Here is a 27,545-nt window from a genome sequence, read left to right as displayed (position 1 = left end):
GGTCGGCAACAGGAATCAAGGAATGGACTGAAGGAGAAGGCAGAAGCAGTCCGGAGGAGTTCCGAGGTCGGCAACAGGAATCAAGGCAGAATGGATTAAAGGATAAGGTAATCCAGGAGCGGGAAATAACCGAAGAAGAGTAACGCAACAATTAGCAGCAACTAGTTGTTTGAGCTCTTCGGTTGTTATGGTGCATGGGGGCGGGGCCTTCTCACGTGCTCTTCATGCGCGGAACGCCTCAGCTGACCTGGCGTCCTCCGCTGCAACCGATACCTGAATCATAACAAGGATCTGGAGCGCACCGTCCCTCGCATGTATTTCCCAGAAAAGGCAGGTACTGCAGGTCTGTGCCGGGGAAATGTAACAGCATCCGCCCCCAAAGACGCCGGCAACCCCCTGGCGGAATGGAAAGCCGTTTTTTATGGTGCAGGGGTCGGGGCCTCCTTACGCGCTCTTCGTGCACGGAACACCTCAGCTGACCTGGCGTCCTCCGCTGCATGGCCAGACGCCATGGCAACCGATACCTGAACCATAACGAGGATCTGGAGCGCGCCGTCCCTCGCATGTATTTCCCGGTAAAGGCAGGTACTGCAGGTCTGTGCTTGGGAAATGTAACATCATGTCAGCACAGAACACTGGGGATTGTATCGCGCCTTGAAACACTTGTGTATAGGCGCGTTACAAATACCATATCATATCATATCATATCATATTATACCAGGAATTATAATGGTTATCTCTTAGAGATTGTATATATATACATATATATATATATGTTCTGATATAAATCACCTGACTTGTATATATGTATATAATATTAACAGGTTTTACCCATCAATATGAGAGCTGCGTTGACTCTCTGTGGCCTGCAGGGGTGCTGCGTTTGCTGATCACGGTGGCCTGTAGGGGCGCTGCATTCGCTAATCGTGGGTGGCGATTTCATAGAACGTTGTACTCTAATGTATCGAGCGGGTTATAGCCTTTGGACTCTGTAATATCTGCATATGGTCACGGAGCGATCAATTGAAAAGATTTAACCTTCACCAACGGTCAGTGGAAAGAAGGGAGCACCGGAACTACATGGTCCTGTGGTGCTCCCTCTTCTGTAGCTGTGGTGCCCCACTATGGGTTTTACCTTATGGTTGCGGTCACCGGAGCACAAGCCCCGTCGCGACCGCAACTCTTGATACCACGAAATGTGGATACGCTCTGCGAAAATCTCTACACTGCGCGCACGCGTGCATGTCTGCCCCTACACATGAACATCAATCACAATACATTAGCATGTAACCCATGTAATAAGAGTAATGAAAAAAAGCATACTATGATTGGGTAGTTGTTTGGGGTCAACCTCCTAGGGCTTGCCCCCCTTTTAAATGTTGCAAATCTCAAGTGTTGCGTCTATGTGAAGGATAATTTGGAGTAACCACTACCCCTTCTTCGAGATTTGAGACAAGTTTCTGAAAATTTCACACCGTGACTGCGCCTCACATATTTAGAAATATTACAGAATTTGATCCACTGAAATGATGAGTGCAAACCATTTGTATGTCACAAAACTCCTGTGGGAGAGCCCTTTTTATTGACATGTGTTTTGGCTCATGCTGAGCCTTTCTCAAAACAGGGCATATCTCATAGTCATAATGTCACTGTTCATTGCTCAATGATTATACAATACATGTATTGACAGATTAGGGAGGGTGAAGGATAGGATTAATTGGAAATAAGAAAGGTACAAGGAAAAGATTAAGCAAAAATCTGGGATTAGTTGCAGAGGCGTTGCTAGGGGGGGCTCAGGGGGCTATAGCCCCTGGTCTTTTGGTTGTAGCCCCGGATAGAATCTCAGGAGCTACAACCAAAAGGCTAGCTAGCCCCCAGTCCCAACAGTTCCGACATTAGCGTAGCCCCGGATCTTTTCCAGAACTAGCAACTCCCCTGATTAGTTGCATGTTAAATGTCACATGCTGGTGTTATACATAACATTGACTGTACAGTATTTAATAGATAGTATGTTGTTACTCATCAATGGCCTACTGATCAAATCTATTTAGTTAATATGCCATCTTCAATTTTAAGCAAAATCAGATTTATTTTCTTTTACCAAGTGCATTTCACCTTAGAAAATGTTGATTAAAATTCTTACCATCACTGTAGTGATTCAAGTATGGGGCAAAAATAGTGGTCTCTTGTGAAAAAAGCACTTAACTCGCAGCCGAGCAGCAAAGAAAGAGGAAATAGAGGAGAAGGTACAGTGTGGTTATGGATAAGGACTGTACTGATTGGTCAAGTTTGTCACGTGGTCAGTTTGAAGACCAATAATATCAGGACTACCAAAGATTCTGTTTCAATGGATATTGTAGTTCTTTGAACTTTTTTATCAGTTATATTATTGGTTGTCATGTTGCTGCTGGAGTAGTAAAAATGAAAGAGAAGCATAATCCGAGCCTCCAGTCTTGACATAGAATCATGTATGCACTGGCGGTGGAGAGGAGAAGCAGCCAGTGTTTCAACCAAGTATCCCACATTAATTACAAAATGAGCATTCATCTGTGTGATAGTCGTGTCCCCCATTATTCAGTCTGCATTTATTTTCGGCATACAAAGGCGAAGTGGCTCTTTTATTTATATACACGAAAGCTTCATTTTGAATGAACAAATGAGAATGTGGTAATAATGTGTTTTGTTTGCGATCATATATGCTACAGTTTTGTGGAAGTGGAGAAACTGCCTTTGTTTTACACATGATTCAGTCTGCATTTATTTACGGCATACAAAGGCGAAGTGGCTCTTTTATTTATAGACATAAAAGCTTCATTTTGAATGAACAAATGAGAATGTGTTAATAATGTGTTTTGTTTGCGATCATATATGCTACAGTTTTGTGGAAGTGGAGAAACATGTTTTACACACGAAAGCTACATTTTATATTAACGAAATTAGCATTTCAAAAATGGTGCTTGTGACCAGTGCTGGAAATAGGAAACATTTATTGGGGGAGCCCTCTCATCCTTGGAGAGGCGGGGCTGTGGGGACGAAAAGGAAGGCCAGAGGGGCGTGGCCCTAGGCCAGTTTATGCAACAGTATTATCTCCAAGTCCACTCTTCTTCTTCCCAGTACTTAGCTCATGAGGCCCCGCCTCCAATACAGGACCTTCTTTATTTTCTTCATATAACTCCTCCCCGCACCCAGTACTCCAGTTCAACTTTTCCTGCATCCAGCAGGGTCATTTACTCTCTTCCGGGTGCGGGGCACCGGGGCCCCTGACCGTTCCATTTGCGAGGCTTCAGTGACCTGCAGGGGGTGGCATGGTCCTGGATTCCCTGCGGGGCTTGGGTGCCGGTGGAGTGGGAGCCATCTCTCCTGGGCTGATGGGGGCTTTGAGGCCCGGCGAGGACGGCGTAGCTGTCCCGGTGTAACGAGACCAGAGCTACGGTAAGGGGCTCGCTGCAGTCACCATGGCTCTTGTTGGTGGCGGTCGGCAGCCTTTTCGCTTCTGTGTTTATTGAAGTTGATGCTTGTGCACGTAGGCTCCCAGGGGCGGGTTGGGATCACCTCCTGGTGCCTCAGAGTGCACAGAGCTGCCGGTTGCCGGGGGATTAATTGGTTGGTCTCTCTCATTGGTGCAGGTCCTCCGGGCTCCCCATCCCCTCTGGCAGGGGTATTTCAGGAGGGCCTTTAGTTCAGTGTGTCTCTGCTGTGCTTTGTGGCTGTACTATGGGAAGCACACCAGAAAGCTGAGGCACCTTGTGGTGTCCTCTTCTTCATCTTCCTCTGACCATTCCGGTCATCATCATTTTAGGAAGAGGACAGAGTCCAGACATGTTTCCTTGACTAGAAACAACTTTAAGAAATTGCTCCTTCAATCCAAGAATGGACGTAAGTGCCGGGGCTTGTCATCTTCTTCATCCTCCTCCTCTGAGGCCGAGTTTTCCCCCACAGAGTCCCGGTCCTCGTTGCCTGAATCTGAAGGGAAATACGTGGAAGAAGTGCTGACTCAAGTCTGGGAAACATATGGGATTTTCAGAGCCCTTGGCCCAGTGTGAAGGGGTGGATCCTACCATTCGGCAGTACAAACACACCCATTATATGGGGTTGTCTTTGGTCTTGGATATCAGTTCTAAAGTTCTGCGAGAATGACGTGATCCAGGAAGGATTGCCATGCCCAGTTTTATGGTCAAACTCTATCCTCATAAGGGGAGTGAGAAGTTGCTTTCGGACACAGTTGCGGTGGATTATATCCTTGACAGTCTAGAGGGTCCCTCCTCTATGTCAGCTGAGGAGGCAGCAGTGCGAGACCCGGTAGACCGTAGGGTGAACTCCAGTCTGAAGAAGGTTCATGCAGGTGCTCCTTTGGCCCTCAGGGCAAGTATCTATGGTTCCTACACTGCGGAAACAGTGTTCAGTGGGTTGAAAAAGTTGATAAATGCAGTGGAAAGGGGTTCTGACTGTGCTCCTCTTTTGCCAGATATGCAGTGGCAGGTGGAACTCTTGTCTGATCCGTCATATGATGGGGTCTGTGAATCGACCATGGGCCTGGGTGCTGGCGTGTTGGTACTGAGGAATGTTTATTGGCGTGACTGAAAGACGGAAGGCTCTTAGAAGATGGTTGCCCTTAAACCTCCGTCTGAAGGTTCCAAACTCTTTGGTGACTCCCTTGAGGATAAGATACATCAGGTGTTTCGGGCCGATAAACATGCAGATAAACTGGCGGAACATCATCAGCCAAGACATCCTCTTCTGGAGCAAGAATCAAGGCCAGACAGTCTTTCTCTGGTTCCTTCTCGCTGTCTTTTTGGAAGGCCCGAGGGGGCCGTGGGCCTCCTCCTTCTCGGCCTGGCCCGATTCAGAAGTCCTAATGGTGTGGTGAAGGCGGTGGGCAGTCGTCTCCAGAGGTTTTTTCCAGTATGGGCCCAGTGGTGCTCAGATTCTTGGGCTCTGGTCACTGTTCGAGGGGGTTATCATGTGGATTTTCTGTCAACCCCTGTCCAGGCTCTTTGGTACGGACTGTTGTTCCCCGCTCCCAGGGAAAGAAATTGGCGATGGCATCGGCTCTGTCAGAATTGTTGATCAAGGAGGCGGTCATTCCTGTTCTTCTTCACCAGCAGGGCCAGGGTTTTTATTCAAGGGTGTTTCTGGTGCCCAAACCTTAGGGAAGTTTCGTCTCATCCTGGATCTCAAAGCTCTGAACTGTTTTGTCCGGAAGGAGCAGTTCAAAATGGAGACTTTGCAGAACATTCTTCCGATGTTGCATAGAGGGGACTGGATGGCGTCCCTGGATCTCCAGGATGCCTATTACCACCTGTCTCTCCTGCCTTGCCATATGAAGTTCTTCCGGTTTTCATGGTATTCACCAAGCTGGTGGTTCCCCTGGTGGTGCGCCTCCACCTGAGGGGCATCCAGATTATTCCCTACCTGGATGATTGATTAATCAAGGCGGACCTCTGGCGGACAGACATGTCCAGTTGGTTTGCCAGGCATTGCGGGCCTTGGGGTTTCTGGTTAATTGGCAGAAGTCCCACCTAGAGCCCTCCCAGGATCTGATGTTCATCGGGCTCAGATGTGTACCAGGTTGGGGCGGGTGTTTCTGTCTCTGAAGAGGGTCCTGCGCCTGCTGTCTATCCTGGACAGGGTTCTCCGGCGGTGGAGGGTCTCGACTCGCCTGTTGCTCATGCTGCAGGGGCACATGTCCTCTTGCGTGTTTCTAGTCCCTTGGGCTCGTCTTCATTTGCGTCCCCTAGTGTGTTACCTCCTACCCCGCTGGCTCCCGGTGTCTCAGGCTTACAAGGCCATGATTCTGGTGTCACAGGATCTGGACGCCGGCTTGCTGTGGTGGTTGCAGGTTCCGAATCTCCGGGCGGGGTGGCCCTGGTTTGGCCCATACAGACCATTCTTACTACAGACGCCAGCGGGCAGGGATGGGGTGCCACGATAGGTGTCTACTCGGCTCAGGGTTTGTGGGCTCCGGAGGATCTTCATCAGTCCTCCAACTAGAAAGAGGCGTGTGCCATTCTCAGGGCCCTGTTTTTTTTTTTTAGAAGTTCCTGGAGGGTCAAGCAGTGGTGGCCCAGAGGGACAATACCACGCATTGGCCTATGTCAACCGGCACAGTGGGTCCAGCTGCTCGTTGAATGCTCTGGCTGCCCAGATTGGCACTTGGGGGGAGGCATAACTGCTATTCCTGAGGGCCACTCATGTCAGATGAGTGGACAATTTCCGGGCGGAAAGGCTCAGCTGTCATTTCCCCTCCCCAGTGGAATTAGTTATGTTGGACCAGGTGTTTGCCGAAATCTGCAACAGGTTCGAGCACCCAGTGCTGGATCTCTTTAATTCTCAAGTCTTGGAGGGAGTACCTCTCTTCTGCTCCTGAATTCTAAACAGGGGAGCATGGGGTGTGGATGCCCTGAATAGTGCATGGCCTCTGGGTCTCTTTTATGCTTTTCCTCCTCTTCCCCTCCTTCCCCGGGTGGTTCAGTGCATCAGGGACAGCGGGGCGAAGGTGCTTTTGGTTGCTCCTTTGGCCTTGGTGCAGCTGGTTTCCCTCGCTTCTGGAACTTTGGTCTCAGGCTCCTTGGTTGGTTCCGAGGTGTTCGTGTACCCTGCAGACGGGGTTGGGGTTCAAGGTCAGGCAGATTCAATGGGCAGTTTGGCGATTGCACGGTTCCGGTTAGTAGCCCAAGGTTTCTCGGGTCCTGTGGTGGACTCGATCCATACGGCTCGAAGGCCTTTGACTCTATGGGGGTTCTGATCGCCATCTGGAAGGGGAGGTCTTGGTGGGAAGGTTTTGACACAGTCTCTCTATCTCCCGTCCGTGTGCCTATAAGGACCTGCCCCCTGGGATCTTCCTCTTCTCTTACAGGCCCTTCAAGGGCCTCCATTTGAGCCCCTGTCTGAGACTAATCTCAAGCACCTCACGTTGAAGACTGCTTTTCTGATAGCTAATAAGTCTGCCCACAGGTTGGGGGAACTAAAGGCTTTGTTGTGTCGGGCCCCTTTTTTGGGAACTCTTCCTGACTCTGTTATGTTGAGATGTGATCCTAAGTTTTGCCCAGGGTCGTGTCTAGGTTTCATATGTTGCATGATCTGGTTCTTCCAGTGTTTTTTCAGGATCCGCAGATGCCGGACGAGGTGGCCTGGCATTCCATTAATGCCTGCCCCCTGTCAGCAGTCTGATAGCCTGTTGGTTACTTTTGGCACTGCAGGTGCTGGGCGGAAAATCTCTGTGGTTTCCGTTAGCAGATGGATCCATACGGTGATTTCCATGGCATATGTAGCTTCTGGTTTGCCTGTGCCCGACCATGCTCAGGATCGTTCAACCAGGGGTGTGGCTGCTTCCTGGGCAGATGCGTGAGGGGTTTCCCTGCAGGAAATGTGTAGGTAGGGCTGCTACCTGGGCTGATCAGGATACCTTAATCAACCACCAACAGTTCAATGTCTACCACTCAACTGATGGGTCTTTTGGGCCTGGAGTTTTGTCTTTTGGTATATAAGTTCAGGGTCATTAAAGTTGTCCGTTTTGTTACTGAACTTCTGTGTCTGTGTGTCTCTTTGGTACCTCTCCGTTGCTGCTCTGGTATTCCTCATGAGGTAAGTACTGGGACGAGGAAGAGTGGACGTGGAGGTAATGCTCTGATTACTTACTGGTAATCTTTATTACACCTAGTCCTACTCTTCCTCGTCACAGTGCTGGGCGACCCTCCTGTCCCTCCTTGCAGGAAGAGTCCCAAGCTCTGGCTTGGTACTAATGAACTGCAGTACTGGGTGCGGGGAGGAGTTATATGAAGAAAATAAATAAAGAAGTTCCTGTATCAGAGGCAGGGCCTCATGAGGAAAGTACTGTGACGAGGAAGAGTTGTACTAGGAGTAATGAAGTTTACAGTAAGTAATCAGAGCATCTCTACAAAAAAACTAATCCTGGCGATTTGCATAAAAGCAGAGCATTATGGGAACATAAGTATGTTCAGAATTTTACATTTGAAACCCTTTTGAGCGAATAATGTAAGTTGGGCTCTCCAGTTTTAATTGTTCACACTACTCACCCTAAGCAAAAAATGGCTCTACATTGCAGGACATATATACCAGTGTGGACAGCTACAACAAGTATCTGATGCTTTTGCTTTTTCTGTATTCCGGTGTCGCTGCCACTGTACTGAAAAGCAGCCTGCGCTTCATGTAGAAGGCTGCAGTCTTTTGAAGTGTTACGGCCCATTTATGTGCTGCTTGTGACGAATTGTCTTCTACCCTACAGGAGTACAAGGATCAGTAGAGGCTAAAGTGCCCAATCACAGGGGCAACATGCTGATCTTGGAAGCAAGACCACGTATCTCGTATCTCTATTAAGTGAGTTATAAAAAAGACTCAATAAATAAATCAGCCTACAAACTCTCAACAAACAAACAGCCAACACAATCATAGAGGTAAAAGAGGCACAGTAAAGAGATATAGCTCTGTGTTAAATGAGCTAAATGAGCTAATTCAGCACCAGATAGGGGGACACACCTACCAACTACAGGAGTAAAGAAGATGCACAGTGGGGGTATCCACATGGGGAATAACACAGATACTCAGAGCCACCGATACACTGTATACAGGAATTCACTGGGAATGGTAGGGGTTAGCGATACATTGGATGTAAACTTGGTCCAACACATTGCTCTATGATTAGCTAAAGAAGGGGAGGGACAAAAATAGCACAATCAAAAATACGCCTAGTGGGAAATCCCTCGGAGCGGGCTGGAAAACATTTTAATTTAAAACACGTAGCCACAATGACAGGGATGTGCAAAGGGGAGCGGGGGGCTCAAAATACTCATCATATGGGAATCAAGACAACCGGAACTGGGTGAGGGAACTGCAGGGCAGTCAGCTAAACCAGCCACCCTGTGGGGTAGCGGAGAGGGTGGCTCTGTACCAGTGTGCGGGTCACATGACTGCAGAGGCCCATCGGCAGGTGGCAGTGGAAAAGGAACACTGGATGGAGTGGCGTTCCTTGGAGTACCAATCAGACAGTAAGTTCCTAAGCTCTGACAAGGGGGCCAGCCCTCAAAGTATCTACCACAGAGCCTGCAATGGTCATATTATAACAGGTATCGTGAGAACGCTCCATTTCCCACCAGCTGCTGGGTGTTTTGTGTCCCATTCTCAATGGTGCTGACCAATGGCAGCATATTAAATTTCCGGCAGTCATCACAAATGTTGCTTCATTAATAACAAGATGTCCCCTGGTGTGTTATGAATAAAATGTGGTACCAAATGGGGAGGTTATGTGATTGGGAATTATTGAACTGTTTGCTCTAATGACACTTTCACTAATTAATGTAACTATCGAGGAGGAGGAGGAGTTTGCAAGCCAATCAAATCCCTGGGAAGCACAGAAGAAAAGAATTCTCCAACTTGAAAGTGTTTCTTCTGACTTCCGACTATTGTATTTCTTGTTATAAAACTACTGTTCATAGTCCATTCAGATGTCAGCCTCTCGATCAGAGCTAATCCACTGTTCTGTTTGATTTGTGCTCAACCAGCTGTAATAAACAGCATTGCTTGTTGCACAGTTTGTGAACTATTAAGGAAATTAATTGAGGCATTAAATGCTCCATTAGAGGTGGAAATAATAAAATGCACCGCCCATACAGGAAAACAAGACAGGGTATCAATGGGGAACACAATGGCTGACAGAGCGGCAAAGGCAGCAGCATATTTACCAAAGGAAGGTGGAGTGCTGGGGTACCTAGAGGAAGGGGAAAGGGTGCCACTGATCGCAGCGTAAAGAAAGAAGTGTGGGGAGGAAGAAAGAGAGGAAAGTTTCCATATGATCCCCATAGTAGACATAGTAGAATTACAAGGACAAGTGCCAAAAGAGGAAAAAGAATTATGGATACAAAGAGGGTGTTCACTGTCACCAACCGACCTGATTTGGTGGCAAAATAGCACAGGAAACCCTGTGACGCCCAAAAAACTGTTAAATGTAGCTTTAGAACAGCTGCATTTCCCTGCTCATGCATCCAAAGAGAGCTTAGCAGCAGAGCTGAGTGAGGGATGGTAAGTTCCAAAAATGCATGAGCAAGTAAATGAGTTTGTGGGAAATTGTATGGTTTGCAAATAGTTTCTGTCTGGTCACACATTGAAAACCTTAAGGGGAACAATACCACAGCCGGAAGGGACCTTCCGGCACTTGCATATTGACTATGTCAACATGCAAGAGAGATGTGCCTCCTACAGGTACCTAATAGTAGTAGTGTGTCCATTTTCATGTTGGCTTGAGGCAGGACCCTGTGCAAAGAATGATATCAAATCCTCTGCAAAGTTTCTTGTGAGGGAAGTATTCCTAAGATGGGGCATATGTGAAGAGATAAGATCAGATAATGGTCAGCACTTCGCCAATGATGTCTTTAAGGAGATAACACGTTTCCTAGGAATTAAATACAAACTTTGTACAGTTTACCAGCCGCAGGTGAACGGAATTGTGGAAGGATAAATGGCTTACTAAAAGAACGCTTGGATAAGCTAATAAATACGATGGGCCTCATTCTGAGGTTGGCGTTAAGGGGTTATCGGCGCCGGTAAAGGTGCTGGCGGCGTTAACCCCTTACCGCCCTATTACGAGTCTGCTCGTGGGATCCGCAAAGGGCGCCTGGTAAAACCTGGTGCCCTTAGCAGGTCCCGCTAGCAGACCAGGGTGCTAACAACGGGCCCGTTGTTAGCATCCTCCCCATTCCCATTGAACCCTATGGGGGCTAAAATATGAATGGGGATGGACCGGGCCCGGGTTCCCTGAATGGGGAAATACCGGGCCCTCCAAGGTTGGAATGGTCTGGTACTTCCCCATTCAGGGAACCCTGACCCGGTAACCGGAATGGAGGTAGCCATGCCGCAAATTGCGCCATGGTTACCTCCAATGTCGTATTGACCCCCTATGTGTCAAAACTGGATTTTTTGCCTTCCTCTTGCACTCTTTGCCCTCTGAAAACAGCTTCTGTGGACCACCACCTGAGTACGCATGAAAATGTACCAGGAAGGAGAATGCATGTGCCTGTCCCTACTTCATGTTAAATTTCAGATGCTAACTCTAGCTCATAAATAATTAGAAAGGAACTGAAAAAATATCTGACTGAGATGGCAAATGTGCTTCGCTACATTTCCCACCAAATCCAGCAATCCACAAGCACACCAACCAACATTGAAGAGAGTGCAGAAGCATTTCCACAAACACTCGGTTTTGTGGGCCGTTTGAAGTAATCTTCTCAACACCCACAGCAGTGAAGATAAAATAACTTTGTGCTTGGATTCATGACACTGATGTTCGACGAGATACCAGCAGCACGTTGTAAAGAGGAGGAGTGACTTGACAGGAAGTATAACCCAATTTACATTAACATTTTGTACTATAATAAGGTGTTATAGGAAACCCACAATGAAGATGGACGAGGGACAAGGAAAAAGAAAAGGGGCGGCGAGTGATGAGAAGAGTATGGCAAAAGTAAAATATATTCTTCTGTTCTGCATCTTTGTTTTCTGTCTTCTTCTTCTCTTCTGGTATTTAGCACATACAGATAAATTGAGCCCATCAGCAAGTGCTGAAAGGGAAACACGCACTAAGAGAAGTGTGGCTAGCAGACTGGAATTATTAAACACTGTCAGGGAATGAGTAGATCTAGCCTGAGAAAATATATGGTATGGGGAAATGAAGAAAGTGGGACAGGGGAGCACCAATGATATCTGCTATGTGTGCTCACGGATTCCACACCTCACAGGAACGCCAAAGCAATTCTTCGCACAAGAGATGACAGCAGAAGAGGGGGGTGTCTGGCACATCTGGCCTTGTGAAGAACCAGGGGTATGTTCCAGGGACATACGGTAGAGTAAAGTGGATTGATGAGAGGGAAGAGATATACAAGGACAACCTTATACAACTGGAAAGCTTGGCCCTTGAGGAGAAAAAGAAATACATGGTTCGGGAATATGTAACAGAGGGGACCCAAAAGGGAAAACAGATGGCTGCTGTCCATAAAAGAATATATTGTAAAACCTCCACAGGAAATTATGTGCCATGGTGCCACACCAGGCCCTTGATGCAAATCCAGGGTTCGGTGTTACACAACGGAAAATGGGTAAGAGGTTTGGCACAGTGCCATGCAGAAGGGTTGGTGGGCTTTGAAGGAAGGGTGGTTAAGAAAATTAATGGTCGATGTAAGAACATTTGGATCAGTTATATACATGCTTTGACGTTGATAAATGAAAACACATGTCCAGAAACATATAAAACATAAAGCCACTGACACAATATTCTCTATGTTTTAGGGCCAACGGAACAATAATGCTGGGGATGAATACCGGCTGCAGGAGGAAGATGACATCGCGGAACAAGAGCATACACCCAACTACCGCCAGATTGAAAGGGAATATGTGCACTGTTAACTCTTCATAACACAACATTAGTGGTGTCGTGTGCAGACTTGATATCGCTGACTGGGCTGTCCATGACTAAGGAGAAAACGGCAGCAGAAAAACAAACAAACCAGCATAAGGTAACAAGGAAGAAAAGGTCCAGTAGTAACTATATCTCGGCAGAGTCCACCAAGAGCGGATAGAACATTCCATTGCATTTGAAACTGTTCAGTTCAGGATCTGTTTTCTTTACTTCTCTCCTGGTACCTGGGGTGCAGGTTGCAGACAATGCAAAATGGCTGCAGATCACCCGCTACAAACTGCTCCAACTGGCAAATGCAACTGAAAAGGGACTCAACGTGGTGCATGAAGAATTACAGGTTCTACTGTTGGTGACCCTCCAAAACTATTTCATTCTTGATCTTATGATGGCAGTGGATGGAGGGGTCTGTCATGAGATATGCAGCTCATGCTTTACCACAATTCCAACCAATGACACTACCAATGGAACAATCCCAGAGGTGGTAGAGGAAATAAGAGCAACAGGTGAGAGAATGACGAACGAGGAGAAAGACATTTCATTGGTATCTTGGTTGGATTCATCGTTCACCTGGGCACCCAACTGGCTTGTGGCTATGTTGAAAATAACTGTCCCTCTGCCCGTCGCAATGCTCATCGTCACCTGCATCGGTCGTCGGATCATCCAGTGGTATGAATGCCACCAGCACAAGAAAGGGAAAGCAATGGCAATGAAAAAAATGCAAGCTAAGGAGGAATTAGGTAAGCCCAGTGTGAGCAAGAGGGAGAATGAAGAAGAAATAATATTTTCAGCACCACAACCAGACTTAGAGAATTACCATGCATTATGGGGGGGACTGTTCGCCTGATGGGACAAAAATATTGATTTTTGGGGAATACCTGGACAGGTACGAGGAAGAGGGGGACATGACCAGGATAACAAGGGAGTGGGTGCGTAAAGAAAAAGAAATGAAAGGGGCAGAAGTATTGACCGAAAGATCGATCGAAGGGGGAATGTGTTAAAGGTGTTAATTCAGCACCAGCTAGGGGGGCGCACCTACCAACTACAGGAGTAAAGAAGATATATGGTGGGGGTGGCCACATCGGAAATAACACAGATACTCTGAGCCACCGACACACTGTATAAAGGACTTCACCCGGAATGGTAGTGGGTAACGATACATTGGGTGTAAACTTGGTCCAACACATTGCTGTATGATTAGCTAAAGGAGGGGAGGGACAAAAATAGCACAATCACAAATAAACATAGTGGGAAATCCCTAGGAGCGGGCTGGATCTGGGAACATTTCCATTTTAAACACAATGACAGGGATGTGCAGGGGGGGGGTCAATTTGCTCATCATATGGGAATTAAGACAAACGAAACTGGGTGAGGTAACTGCAGGGCAGTTGGACAAACAAGCCGCCCTGCACGGTTGGGGGGAGGGTGGCTGTATACCAGTGCGCCAGTGTGCGGGTCACAAGACTGGCGAGGCCCATCGGCAGACCGCAGTTGGAAAGGAACACTGGACAAAGCGGCGTTCCTGGGAGGACCAATCAGACGGTAAATTACTAAGCTCTGACGAGGGAGCCAGCCCTCAAAGTATATACCACAGAGTCCGCAATGGTCATTATCTAACAGATATCATGTGAATGTCCCCTTTCCTACCAGCTGCAGGGTGTCTTGTGTCCCGTTCTCAATGGTGCTGACCAATGGCAGTATATTAAAGTTCTGGCGGTCAAATGTTGCTTCATTAATAACAAGATGTTCCAGGGTGGGTTGTGAATAACATGTGGTACCATATGGGGAGGTGAGGTGATGGGAAACTATTGAACTGTTTGCTATAATGACGCTTTCACTAATTAATGTAAATATTGAGGAAGAGGAGGAGCTTGCAAACCAATCAAATCCCTGGGAAGCACAGAAAAAACAAATCTTCCAACTTGCAAGTGTTTCTCCTGACTTCTGACTATTGTATTTCTTATTATAAAACTGCTGTTCATAGTCCGGTCAGATGTCAGCCTCTTGATCAGAGCTAATCCACGGTTCTGTTTGACTTGTGCTCACCCAGCTGTAATAAACAGCTTTGCTTCTTGCCCGGTTTGTGCTTAATTTTTGATTACATAGTTTTTATTATGCACTAATTAGTGACCCCTGACTACACCTTTGTGGCATTAGTGGTAATGTGGGCTGAGAGAAGGCTATACTCTTGAAAGGGGTGTGAATGTTGTTCAGTAGCAACCCAAACAGCAAAGTACAATAGTCCAAAATAAAGAGGAATGTCCAATCAAAGTTCTATAAAAATGTATTACTTTAATCAGACACACCATGTACAATAATAACTGACCAGAAAACACTGTCAAAACTCCTGGGGAAAGAACACAGAATATGCAAAGAGAGAATAGATGCAGCACTCTGGGTAATGAGACTGGGGGTAGGGGGTGGCAATTAAAAGACCACAATGGTCAAAAAGGATATTTCTTGAGGTTGCAAAAGGGATTAAACTGACATAGCCAGTCTCTAGTGCCCAAAGATGGACCAGGCGGGCAGATCTTAGTCAGCAATACATTTGCCAATGTCTTGGCAGTTCGACAGCGTCAAACCAGGCTTCTCTGTGTCATTCACAGCTTCTTTTTGGTTGGAGGATGCCTCAGTCATGGTTGTCCAGCGGTAACCTGGTATCTAGTCAAGGTTGAATGGAAGGTAATTGCGGTCTGGAAGTGTCTACTCCAACAGTAGAAGCTTTACAGTGGTGAGCTGATACCAGGATGTGCAGTTGAGTCAAAGGCTGTTGTTTGGGGGACACCAGCCTGGGGTCAATCGACTTACAGGAGTGGCAGTTAAGAAGCTGGTGCTTCAAACAGTGACTTGAGCAATGCACTAGTACTTCAGTCACTATAGCCAAGGCAATAACATGCTTCGGCTGGCATAGAGCAGTGGCAAACAGAGTTGAACAGCAAAGAGCTTTTCAGAGACAGATGAATGCCAAAGGCAGCTTCGCTGGGTCCCGGAGGTTCGCTCAGCATCAAACGTGCCTGAATCACAGCTTGCAGTGGGTCGGCGCCGAAAACAAAGAGATCATGGCTGTTTGTGCTTTCAGGAGCTGTGAGTTCCACTCCAGAGTCTCAAGGGCCAAGATTAGTCATTTTCATGGGCTCCCAAACACAGGAGAGGCTGGCCACACCTTCTGGGATCCTGCAACATGGTGCGGTCTTTGGAAACAGGGTGGCTGGCAGAGATGCAGATCTTGGTCTACCCCCAATGGTCCCTGTGAATTGTTAGCAGACATAGCTTACCTCTGCCTTGGAACACCTACCTACACCTCACAACTGGAGGACTTTAGAAAGGACTGCTCTTTCAGCAGGACCCAGCTAAATCTTTTTCCAGGGTTAGATTCCAGAAATGATTCAAAGAAGTGGTGTGAGACACCTTCATTTAAAGGCAAAAGTCCACCGGTGATTGGATCTACGATAGCCTGCTTTAGATCTTGGAATGAGTGGACTTTGCCCTTCTGACATCTCTCCCAAAGGGCCTTGTGCTACAGGAAGTGGAGGGGCCAGTAAAGAGAGAGAGGCAGAGAGAAACAAGATTACAGAATCTTCCCCCACCTGTATAGATGTCTCCCTGGCTACAATAACCCTGCCCCTTCCCTTCTCAATAGAATCAAGAGCCATTAAAAATGCAGCACCTTGATGTGAGGCCCAGCCCTTTGTTGATGGGTGTGCCCTTTGATGCCTGTTCTGAGGCCAGCTTAATTTGGAGTGGCTGTCCCTGGGCATAGGGTGTTACCTGCCCTTACAAAGGAACAAAGAAAGGCAACCTTCCAATGCTACAGTCCTGTCAGTGGGCAGGGGGAGCATTGTCTGGAACAAATACACATAACCCTTCCACACCTGAACTGGGGCCACAGGACTGACACGTGTGATATTAATGTAATGTGGCTAGGATAACGATGAGAGATTGCAATTATGTAGGGCTTTCTTGCTCCCTCCAGTGAACTGTATTCTATCAGAACTTCAAATTGAATTGTTCAGTAGTACCTCAAGTTCTGCTAGAATAGTTTGAAACTTGTGTGTAAAATGACTAAGTAACTATAACTTGAACATAGACAAGCTGATAGCGGCCCATGTAAATAAAAAGAAAATCATTTTTTAACTTAATTGGATTAGAAAAAGAGAGGCAGCTCTGAATTACCATCTATTTTACAATCTACAGTATGAAACAAGAGCACACAATGGGCCTCATTACAAGTCCGGCAGTAACCGTGCTGGTAAAACCAGCAGGTTGCTGTCAGACTTGTGATTTTTTCCGGCGCCTGACTTCACGGAAACCCCGGGGCATTACTGCCCCGGGGGTCCGTGAAGTCAGGCGCCGGTATATGTAAATCCCCATTCCCATTGAGTCCTACAGGACTCAATGGGAATGGGGAGCACGGAAATACTGGCACTGTGGGCAACAGTGCCAGTGCTTCTGTGAAAGTCTGCGGCAGGTCTGACTCTGGTGGGCGGGACGGCACCTGCCCACAGACTCATAGTGTGCTGGTCCGGTAACAACGGGACTGGTAAGCTTACCGGCACCGTTGTTACTGGACCAGCTGGACCGGCACACTCGTAATGAGGCCCAATGTCTTACCTTTCTATCTAAAAAAAAATCCGTCTAGGAAACATTGTTGCGATATGTTACATTTCAAATAAAATGTACTGTCCACACTGTCCACTGGGGAAGCCGAAGGTGCAAGAAAAGGTATTGAGCAATCCTTGAGAACATGTAGAGTCGCCATCTCCTGTTGCAATGCTCTGCCTGGACTAATCTTCGCTTTAACGTTTTTTAGCACTTTGTGCAGGATATGAATTTTCTCAATTCAGATTGGTTCTGGGCCAAGATTTTAAATAGCCGAGAGTTAGCTTTAGATGTGACAATTTTAAGATTCTTGGAGATTGTACTATGTGAAAGAAAATGAAACTATGTTTCTTTTCATTGGTTTATTGGTTTTTCTTTCCTTTTCTTTTCTTTTCTTTTATTTTATCTTACCCTAATTCTAATTATAACATTGGAATTAATCAATTAATTCGATGAGTTGGATGTTTTTAATTTGTATATTTTTAAATCTGTTTTAAATGTGTTAAATGCTAATAGTGATTTGTACTTAAATGTGAAATATGTGTGACTTCTTTTCATTTTTGACTATTTTTTGCAAAGGTGTATCTGTTAACCAAATGCAAATAAATACATTAAAAAAAAATAACTTTGAGAGATGCTGACCACCATACCTTAACACAGGTATGGCTTACTTTTTTTACAGTTTAACATGCCACCCGGACAAAATCCTCAGAGTTATGCCGATTTTGGAACAAGGGTGCATATCTTAAAAACAGCCCCTGGGCTGCAGAGACTTGGCTGTCAAGAGGGCGCCTGTGACCTGAACCTGCTCTGTGGCAGTGTTAGGCAGGTGCTGCCATCAGGTACTGCTTTTGGCATGGAATTTTATGAAAAGGAAACCTGATCAGCAGATTTACCTTCCTTAAATGGAATTACCCACATCATTTTGTTTACTAATACAAGTAAAACAAAAATGTGCATTTCTGTGATAGTTTGTGTTTGCCGTTCAGGGCCGACTAATTTTCTACCTGGAGACATTGAGGGAAGTTATGTTACAAGAAGTTACCTGGTTATACCATGAAACAGATTACTGTGATGTGCATTATTTGATGTCACTATTAAACCATGATTACGTCTTTTTTTAATAGCATACCATGTGAACTAAATCACTTGTGAGGATGCCCCATTGTGAGTGATGAAGCAAAGCAAGATAGATCTTGGCGGTGAGAGGAAGGTCGAAGTGTAATAGAAAGGATAAAGTTGAAACGATAAGACATCTATTACTGTCATGCCCGGAACAACTACAATGAGGCTCACACGTATGGGACACCTTTTCAAAGACCTTTTGATTTTACGAAGAGGAGACATGGTGGAGCCACTTGATGAATGGAAAAAGAAGAACATCAATTCTTTCAGAATATATGTCTGGAGTCGGCTCAGGAAACCTAAATCTGTAATTAGAAAATGGTTTACAAATATTCCGTACGAAATTCGTTTGGAAGAGACAACCTGAGCTGAAGACACAGGAAACTCCACTCTTATTATTTGAATCCGTCAAAAATTTCATTTTGTTAAGGCAAAGTTCTCTTGTAAAAATTGTAAATGCAAATGAGTCAAGTAAATAAAAAATAAAAATAAAATAAAATGATTTGCCCAGGATCACCAACAGTGGTATATGCAGGATTTTTGAACAGATTGGGCTTACACTGTATACACATTGCCAATGACAGGCGATCCAGTAAACTAAGGAATGTATATTTATTTGATCAGAGTACCATTGCAGGAGTCAGGGGGACATACCAGCCATTAGGTGCCCGGAAACCACGACCCTGTGTGAAGAAAGAACCATTAAGGCGGTCTGAGGGTCACCTAAAAGCTGGTTTTACAGGCCCCCAAGGATGCTAAAGTGTTTAGCACCAGTCAGGGTGCTGGATGAGCCGATGGCTGTAAAAGTAAATGGAAGGCTACTTTACTTGCATGTGGCTTCCCTTTCGCACTGCATCTGCATTGCTATGGGTACTGAAGCTGAACTGGGATTGGAAGTATTGTGATTCAGTGTTGTTGGCACACAGGTCTGTGGTGAACAGCATGTGGGCGTGTGAGGGTTGAATGGGCTAGCTACAGCTAGCAACCAATGGGTTGGGGGAGAGGCTGCAGGCAGAGGTACACAGCAAGGAAAGGGAGGTCTTCAGCGATCAAAGAGTGCAACCCGAAGGAGGATGACATTATTGGCAATAATTAGTAAGCTGTGCTCAAAACTATTGCCATTCTGTTTCGCCGGGATGCTGCAAATGTTCTCAAAATTGTGTTAATTTGTGCGCTCCTGTGGCCTAGTCATTAGTTTGAGCTTTCGTGGGCTATCTTCATTGCATTGTAAATAACACATGCCACTATTCAAAACTAAATGGTACTCATTTTATTGACTATGCAAAGTAGAAAGCACAGTGCTGAAATTCAAACGTATGCATGTAGGTTTCTTAAAAACCCCCTAGTGGTCAAGATATATCAACACTTTGCCCCATGGGATGAAGCTACTTAATTTGAAGAATTACATGTTTTTGCATCACACAATAGTAATCGTCATGAAAATTCAACTGCTGATTATGACCTTTCTGAAGCTAGTAATGCAACCAACTCCTGGCCACCTTTCTCACCAATGTAGTGACTAGACACTCGTTTCTTAAAACCTGCTGCAACAGAGCTCACAAATCATGTCCTTTACGTTTTGAACTCTTAATTTTCCATTCCAATACATATTAGTACCATCTTATCTGATGAAGGCCCTCTTGTGCCCCATCATACCCTCCTACTACTCAGCTAGTCAAGCCTAATGCCCCTTTAGTGGCCTCTCACCTCACTGTACTTCAACTCGTCCTTCAAAGCCGTGTGCTTTCCCTCAATTTTCAAAACAGTCATGGTCATCCCTCTCCTAAAAAAGCAAGGGGCTGACCTTTACCTTCCGGCAAACTTTCCTCCTGTGTCTCTCCTTCCGCAATACTCCAAAGTGCTGGGAAGGGTTGTGTGCAACTGTCTTATCAATTCCTTAGACATCCACAACCTTCAGGACCCACTAGAAGCAGGTTTCTGCTCCTGCCCCTCCACAAAAACTGTGCTCATGATTGTCTCCAACTTCATTGCCTCTGCAAAGCCCTCTAACATATCCTGTATCCTAATTCTCGTTGACCTGTCTGCTCCCTTTAACACTTGGGATTCACAGTCAAGCTCTAACCTGGGTTGAATCCTACCTACCACCCCGGCAATTCTCTGTCTGCTGGAACAACAACACTTCTCAAATCCCTTCTCTAACTGTTGGTGTTCCAAAAATCTTTGTCTTGGGCTCTCTCTTCTTTACACTCTACGCATCTGCTCTTGGGGCACTAATCTCCCCCTTTAGCTTCTTGTACCAAGTTTTCGTGGACGACACCCAAATCTTCTCTTTTCCTGAATTCTCCTCTGATCTCTCTATCACAATTTCAAACTGTCTCTCTGCCAATAAATATTGAATGGCATTGCATTCTCTGATGTTAAACTCTTCGAAAACAGAAATGCTGTTCTTCCCTGTCAAGTACTCTCTCTCATCTCCCCTGCCTGTCCAGTTCCCACCTGAAACTCTTCCCTACTCCTCTTTGGCTAGAAACCTCAGTGCCACCTGTGACTCTTTGCACACCTTCTCTACTTTCCTTTCCAAAACGGTCTCAACCTAAATATTAGGAAAATCAGGCACCTTCTTCCTTTCAAGTCTGCCAAGCATCTCTTAACCACTCTTGTCTTCTCTATATTGGGCTGCTGTGCAAGCATCCACTTTGGTCTCACCAACTATGCTTTCTGTCCTCTCGACAAGATCATTAACCTTGCTACCAGGACTCTTTTTGAACTCCCTCACTTCACACCTACTTCCCCTTACCATCACAAGGCTGGATGACTGACGATGCATAACAGGGCAGATTTAAATGTCCTCTCCTGGTTCACAAATCTATCCACTGTAAGTCACTACAGTATCTATCCTCATCTATTCAACTCTACAAGCCTCCTCGTAATCTTTGCTCTTTCTCCTCGACTACTTTTGTGGCATCTCACGTTCCCTGTACTTCCTCTTGCTTCTGCTATTTCTCTCTTTTTACTCCACTTGCAGGGAATTTTCTTCCTTTCCCTGGACAATCGAGAACAGTCCACACCAATTTTTCAAAGCCAAATTGAAAGTCTACCTCCTCGACTCCAAGTTATCCTCTTAACCTACATCTCATCTGCCTTCAAGCTAACCCTTTCCCCTCACCTCTAACCTGCCTCTGCCCCTCACTTTCTCTGCCTCCACTCTAATGCTTCTTCCATCATGGTCACATCCGTGGACATTGGTCACTTTTAGATCCATTCATGTAGTCCAGGACACCTGTGTATCATCAGCCTGTTTCTGGTTGCACCCTTCTCCTAACAAAACCAGAGGGGATGGAGGACTGTTAGGCCAACATGGGTGCAGAGCCTTGTGCAATCGCACAGGCTGCCCAACCCTTGGGCCACCCCCAAACAAACCACACTTCCTTCATATGCTATATGCAAAAAGAAAACAGCCACAACAGAATGTCCTATTTACACATTTATTAGGTCAGTTTTATCAACTGTTTTAAGAGACATGATATGATATGATAGTTTATTTATATAGCGCCTATATACAATGTGTTTCAAAGCGCTTCAAGGCAAGGGAGGGAACAAGGGAAAATACAATGACATTCTTACAGTCCATGAACAGTAAGGATGTGAAATTAACTATCATACTCGACCTGACGAAATTTAGGCTAGTGCAAGAGCTAAGACATAGATAAGGAAGGGAGGGGGAGAGTGGGAAGGAAATGGAAACAGACAGGTGACTACCATACTAGGCCTGACGACATTTCTGATAGAGCCGGAGAAAACAAAAGATGAGGGAGAGGGGTGCAGAAAGGGAGGGGAGGAACAAAACAAACAACTATTGTACTAGTCCTGACGACATTTCAGATAGTGCTGGAGGGTGTATGGGGGGAAACAAGTAAGGGGGAAGGAGACAGACGAGGTTGCTATCATACTAGGTCCAGGGACACTTCTGATAGAGTAAGTGCATAGAAGAAAGTAAGGGGAGGAGGGGAGGAGATAGGAAAAGGGAGAAAGGGAGAGGAGAAAACAAGAGAGTAAGCAGTCAAAAAGAGTGGTGAAGCAAGAGGGGAGAGCAAATAGAATTGCAGAAGTCGGTAGTAACACATAATGTTGTAAGCCTGGATACAAGATGAAGATGACAACAGCATGATTCAGGGCCACTATGAGAAAGGGTGACGCGCCGTGAATCAACGAAGTCCATAAAAGTCAAATCCCACATTGGCCATAAGACGGTGATGGCAAAACCAGAATGTATCAGAACAGACTCCTGCAGAAGTAGGCTGGAGGAGAAGGAGGGGGAGCATGGTAGAAGAATCAAGCAAACCAGGCAACACCTGTGTGCGAGAAGGGTGGGGGCAAAAGAGAACATCACAGGGGGGCAAGAGGGGTGGGGATGGCCTGTGGGGACAGAGGGAGTAAACACATGTTGGTGCATGCTTACCTGCTGTTTGAGCAGGGGTTCAGGCCCTGGATCCTCCTGGTCCGCACAGGTCCAAACAGGAATTGCCCTTTTCTTTGCCTGCCCTTCGCTTCGGACGCCCAGGCGAGAGACGCCATTGATCTAAGAGTAGGAAGGAAGAGGCAGGGCTAAGAAGGTGGGTGGTGCTTAGTCCAGGTGACCAAGATCCACATGCACCTGCTCCCCATCTGCACAGAGAAAGAGGCTGGAGGATATATTTTAACTGCTTTAATAAAGGAAATATGAGGATAGGTGTGCTTTCTGTGAAGCATTTAGAAGTCTCAAATGATGAGCTGTCATGCATATGATTTTCTGATTCCATGTAGGTGCGGGGGGAGAGGGCTAAGGAGAGTCAATGGATAAGAAAGTGGACAATAAAAGGCCTCAAAATAATGCAAACACAGGAGAGCAGTAGGGGATGACATGTGCTTCAACCACAAACTGCTGGGTCAAAGCAATGTACTGTGAAAGAGTTTGTAACCAAGTGTATCAGAGGATCTCCATAAAAAGTTATCAAAGGGAAGAAAAAGTAGTCAAAAAAAGGAGCGTACACCAAGCAAGAATTAACACACATTTTTTTGTACCCAAACAGCTCGGAAGCACGGTTCAGACAGCCCTGTGGACCTGAACTGAATTAAGTGAGCTGTCAGCGCCACCCACTGCGGCTAAACGTTTTATTCATCATTTGCCAAATTACCATACAACATTTTAGTTACAGTTTTATGGCAGGTCACAATAGCTGATTGGTGAGACTACATCAGTCCCCTGTATCCAAATATATATTGAATGAATTTAATTGGTTTCTACAACGTTTGGCCACAATTACATTAACACCCCTCGTGACATCACAAAACTTCCCACACCGCCCCTCAATTAAATGATTGTGCTGATCAGTAAAAAATACTAGTTTACCATTGGTTGGCAACGTTCAATGTACAAAATATCTTGAGATGGCAAGGGGCGAAACATTCACACCGAGTCAGATTAATGGTGTGCCCCACGGACATCATCGAGGACACTGTACAATGTTGCACCCTTGGGACATCAAAACCTCTGTCCGTTGATTGATTTCCCATCCCGCACCTCATATCCCCCCAGCTCTCTTCCCACGCCTTGCTGCCAAGTGTAGTCTGACCACACCGTGGCTGGAGTTTAATTAACTGCATTTAATTTCTAGTTTTTTGCCTATTCTCCTCGTGCACCCGGGTGCCTAGCTCGTTGGCCTCGAAAATATCCTTTTAGAATAACTTTGCTGTGGCTCTGTTCTCCTTTGAACCTTCAGTCGTGCAACTTTTCAGCACACTGTTTCGGCTGAATGTTCAGGAAATACATTCTGCTTGTCACACAAGGGCATGCAGTTCTTTTCTTATGACCTGTCTGTGAGAAAAGCTTTCTTAACGTGGACCTACAACCCAAATGGCTTCCCTACTGTTCACATATTGCTCAAAGAAAGCCCCCATACCATAAGCTCCCTGCAACATCTTGCACCCCCACCATGTGCCCACTCTATACAACGACCCTGTACTGCCCCTAAAACGCCCACGCCTCCTGGAGTTCCACCCTGGGGCTTCTTGTGCTGTGCTGGCTTCTATGTCATTTTATGGAAGCTGTGCTGTATTCAATGACGTTGTCACCCTGATGTCACTCACATGTCATCCTTGCCGTCTCCACGTTACTTGGGCAATTGGTACATGTGCCCCCCATTGGCAGCATTGGACTTGGACCTCTACAACACAAGGGCAATCATCAATTTCATTTTCTGTGCAGTGGATGGCATTATTGCAGTAGATGCTACTTCTTTAACAGGGTGAGGTTTACAGAGTTCTTGTGTCCCACTTAGGCTTTCATCATTTTGCATTCTAGTACATATTTACAGCAAGAAAATAAACTGCAAGTATGTCGCTGGAATACAAAATTATGAGTTAAAACATGAGGCCTTGCTGAAACCTGACATAGTACATCTTGGAATCTGTAGTCCTTCAGCATTACTAGTTGTAGATGATTATTTGTATTTCCTTACTCAGCAGTAAGTTCCCATTCTAATTAAGGCTTTCCAAATAGACTCTGAAATAAGGGTACTGTCAGTTATTTTAATTGCATCCTTTGCTTGCCTAGGACCATGTGATTTTTTAAAGATGTCACTGTCTGGTCATCTAGGACCAAGTGATTCTTTTTTTACTGCAGTTTATTCTTCCCCAGGAGCCTGTTGTCTCCCTACCCCAACACCATCACTCCTTGCCTACAATGCTCCTGCCACTCCTGATCCTCCTCCTTACTGTTCTTTTTCACTCTTCATCCCATGGCCTCTGCACTCCCTGCACCCTTGCCCCCACTCTCCCTGCTTCTCTTCTCTGGTTTCCCCACCCCCGTTGTTCACCCTGCTCACAAATGCCATTTAGTCTTGCAACTGAAGAAAGAGCGGGACAAACATCCTTGCTGAGAAATGCATATATTAGGAAACACAGATCGGCTGAACAAATGAATGTCATAGAAAGCAAGCTCAAAGTTCGTCTTTTGAGGAATTATGAAAAATTATGCATGCTTTAGAATTTCAGAAAGCTGTCAAGTCACAGGGCTCCCCTATCTTAATTTACTTTATGCAGCTGAACAAAAGGGTTGCCAGAACTAGCTAGGAATGTATGAATTCTATGTCCCCGGCTCAATAAGTGCAGCATGGAAGCATATTGTATCAAAATGGTCAAAGGGGTGAACGAGGAATGAAAAAGAATGGGGGGTTTTGAACCGCTCCCTGGGGTCCAGAGTGCGTGCCGAATGACTTGCATGGAGTCATTCAGCTTCCGCCAGACATACTTACAAGTAGGGGTGTAACTTCTGCTTCCCGTAAGGTTTCCTGTAAGTATTCGACGGAAACCGAATAGTTGATTATCAGTCGTAATTCAGCCGAATACCTACTGGAAGGTGAAGTTCTGTACACCCCTAGTTATTAAGGACTTTTGCCTTTGATGAATTACAAAGCTTGGGTGGCCTGGGCCGATGGTATTTTGTAGGGTGCCGATCATTGGGCACGTAGTTGTGGCAAAGATGACACTATAAAATGGACACACGTCCCAATTTGAACTCACAACAAGATGACTAGATGTTGTCCCATGTGGTTCCATGAAATCTCTGTCCTGAAGAAGGCTGGGTTGGGTAGAAAGGAGGGACTTCAGAGCCAAAACTCGAGTTGACGTAAAAACTGTTACATTGTTGTAATTTGGCTTCCAACCTTCAATACATGGCCATTAAATGAAATTAAATATGTGGACCTTTTGAAGCTAACAAATCAACACACTGAGTTCTACTGTGAGAGGCATTGGGATGAATCATTGGTCTTGTGTTATATGACTCATTTGTTTTTTATTTAAAAAAAACCCTGTTTAGGCACGAGTGAGAGTGTAAGGATTGTGTGTAGGATGGATTGAGTTGAGTGTGTGACCAGTTTACACGTAGGGAGTCTTGCACTTGCACTTTAATATAATGTGATTATGTGGTTTGTGAATTATGTATTGTCGGAATAACATGAATTACATGTGTATTGATAATGTGCATTTTTTCAAATTTATGATTAATAAATTCAGTATGTTTCATAAATGGTTTTCACCTTTGTTCATTTAAAGAATGTTCGAAAATTGTTTGGATCTGAAAACAGTGTAGAACCCCCAGTTTTTATTGAACAAAGAAGTAAGAACAATAGTAGAAGAAGAGTAGTTTGAGCGACAGGGAGTTATATAGCTTGAATAGCTTGAGACCATTGTAGAAAAGTGTCAGGTGAGAAAACGTGTGGAAGCAGTGAGAGAGGGGTACAGTGTGGAAAAAGGCACCACCCCTAACATCCCTAGAAAACTAAGCGGGCTAGGATAAGGAGAGCTAGAAGACCCCTATGGAGTCAGGTAGTGAACTCCTTAGGCAAGCAACACTTAGCCCCAGGGCGGGTGATAGACAGTGGGGTCACCTGTCTGTAGTACGAACACCCCGCTAGGCACACCTGGGTTAGAGAGGCGGGAAGTGGAGCGCCAATTTTCCAAAAGACTTGGTAGAGCATCTGACCCACCAGCATCTACAGCCATCCTATCTGTTGTAACACTTCAATAAAAGACCCTTGAAAGTACTCTGAGAGTCAGTGTGGTTATTTGTGGCGGGCCACCCCGTCACACGAGAACCCCCAGTTTCTACATCACATATTTGGGACAGCACTGGTTTTGATTTTTGGTTTAGAGAACCTCCTGCCCCAAGTTGAGAAGGGTCCCTCTTGCCCCTCCACCACCCCTCACAGAGTCATGATCGTGACCCTGTCACAGTTGACTTCAACCGCAAAGTCTACTATCTCGACGTACACTCATTTGCTGATCCCCTCCAGCCTGGATTCCAGTCCAAAAACTCTACCGCGACTGTTCTCTAACCACTGCTCACCATTGTCCTCTTTTCTCATCCTGAATCTAGACCTTCCATCTGCCTTCGACAGTGTGGATAATTCCTCCTTCTTTCAAACTCTTTCCCTTCTTTGCTTCAAGAACACCATACTCGACTGGGTCTCCTCCAGTCTCTCTAACTGCTGCTTCCTCCTCTGATGGGACTCTAGAACCTCCTCCCTGTGCCCATTCCTTGGGATGTAAGGAGGCACCCCACCCCCCAGGTACTGCACCCTCCACACTAGCCACTCCATTCACCTTTTCTGTATTATGCCCCCGGGACAACTCTAATATCTGTATGTATGTAAAACTGGTCACAGGTTCTCAATAGTAAAAATACTGTAATGTCTTCCAGTCCCTGTCTCTGACATATGACTCTTCTCATACTGCTTCACTACCCAGTAGACGTCTTTCAATCCAACAGTGTTCTTATGTAAAGGCCCCTTATCATAGAACTGCCTCTGCTATGTTATTGTCTGCTTTGTAAGTGAATTCTGTTCGGAATGACACCCAGTTCTTAAAATAAATAATACAATAAATGACAATATACACG

At 45.8% G+C, this 27,545-nt stretch overlaps 1 protein-coding gene across 1 annotated transcript in view; it reads left to right on the top strand.

Moving 5' to 3' along the window:
• LOC138480990 (uncharacterized) overlaps positions 1–18,590 on the top strand; it is a 57,265-nt gene extending 38,675 nt beyond the window's left edge. Inside the window, exons 3-4 of the mRNA XM_069612823.1 lie at positions 12,295–13,161; positions 18,148–18,590. The gene's annotated coding sequence lies outside the window, so the exon portion shown is untranslated. The remainder of the gene's footprint in view (positions 1–12,294; positions 13,162–18,147) is intronic.
• Positions 18,591–27,545: the final 8,955 nt, after the last annotated feature.

Source organism: Ambystoma mexicanum, chromosome 5p, assembly GCF_040938575.1.
Source record: "Ambystoma mexicanum isolate Mex_15411 chromosome 5p, UKY_AmexF1_1, whole genome shotgun sequence".
Lineage (NCBI taxonomy): Eukaryota > Metazoa > Chordata > Amphibia > Caudata > Ambystomatidae > Ambystoma > Ambystoma mexicanum.
The sequence above is the reverse complement of the archived record's forward strand: the minus strand, read 5'-3'. Positions and strand labels throughout refer to the sequence as shown.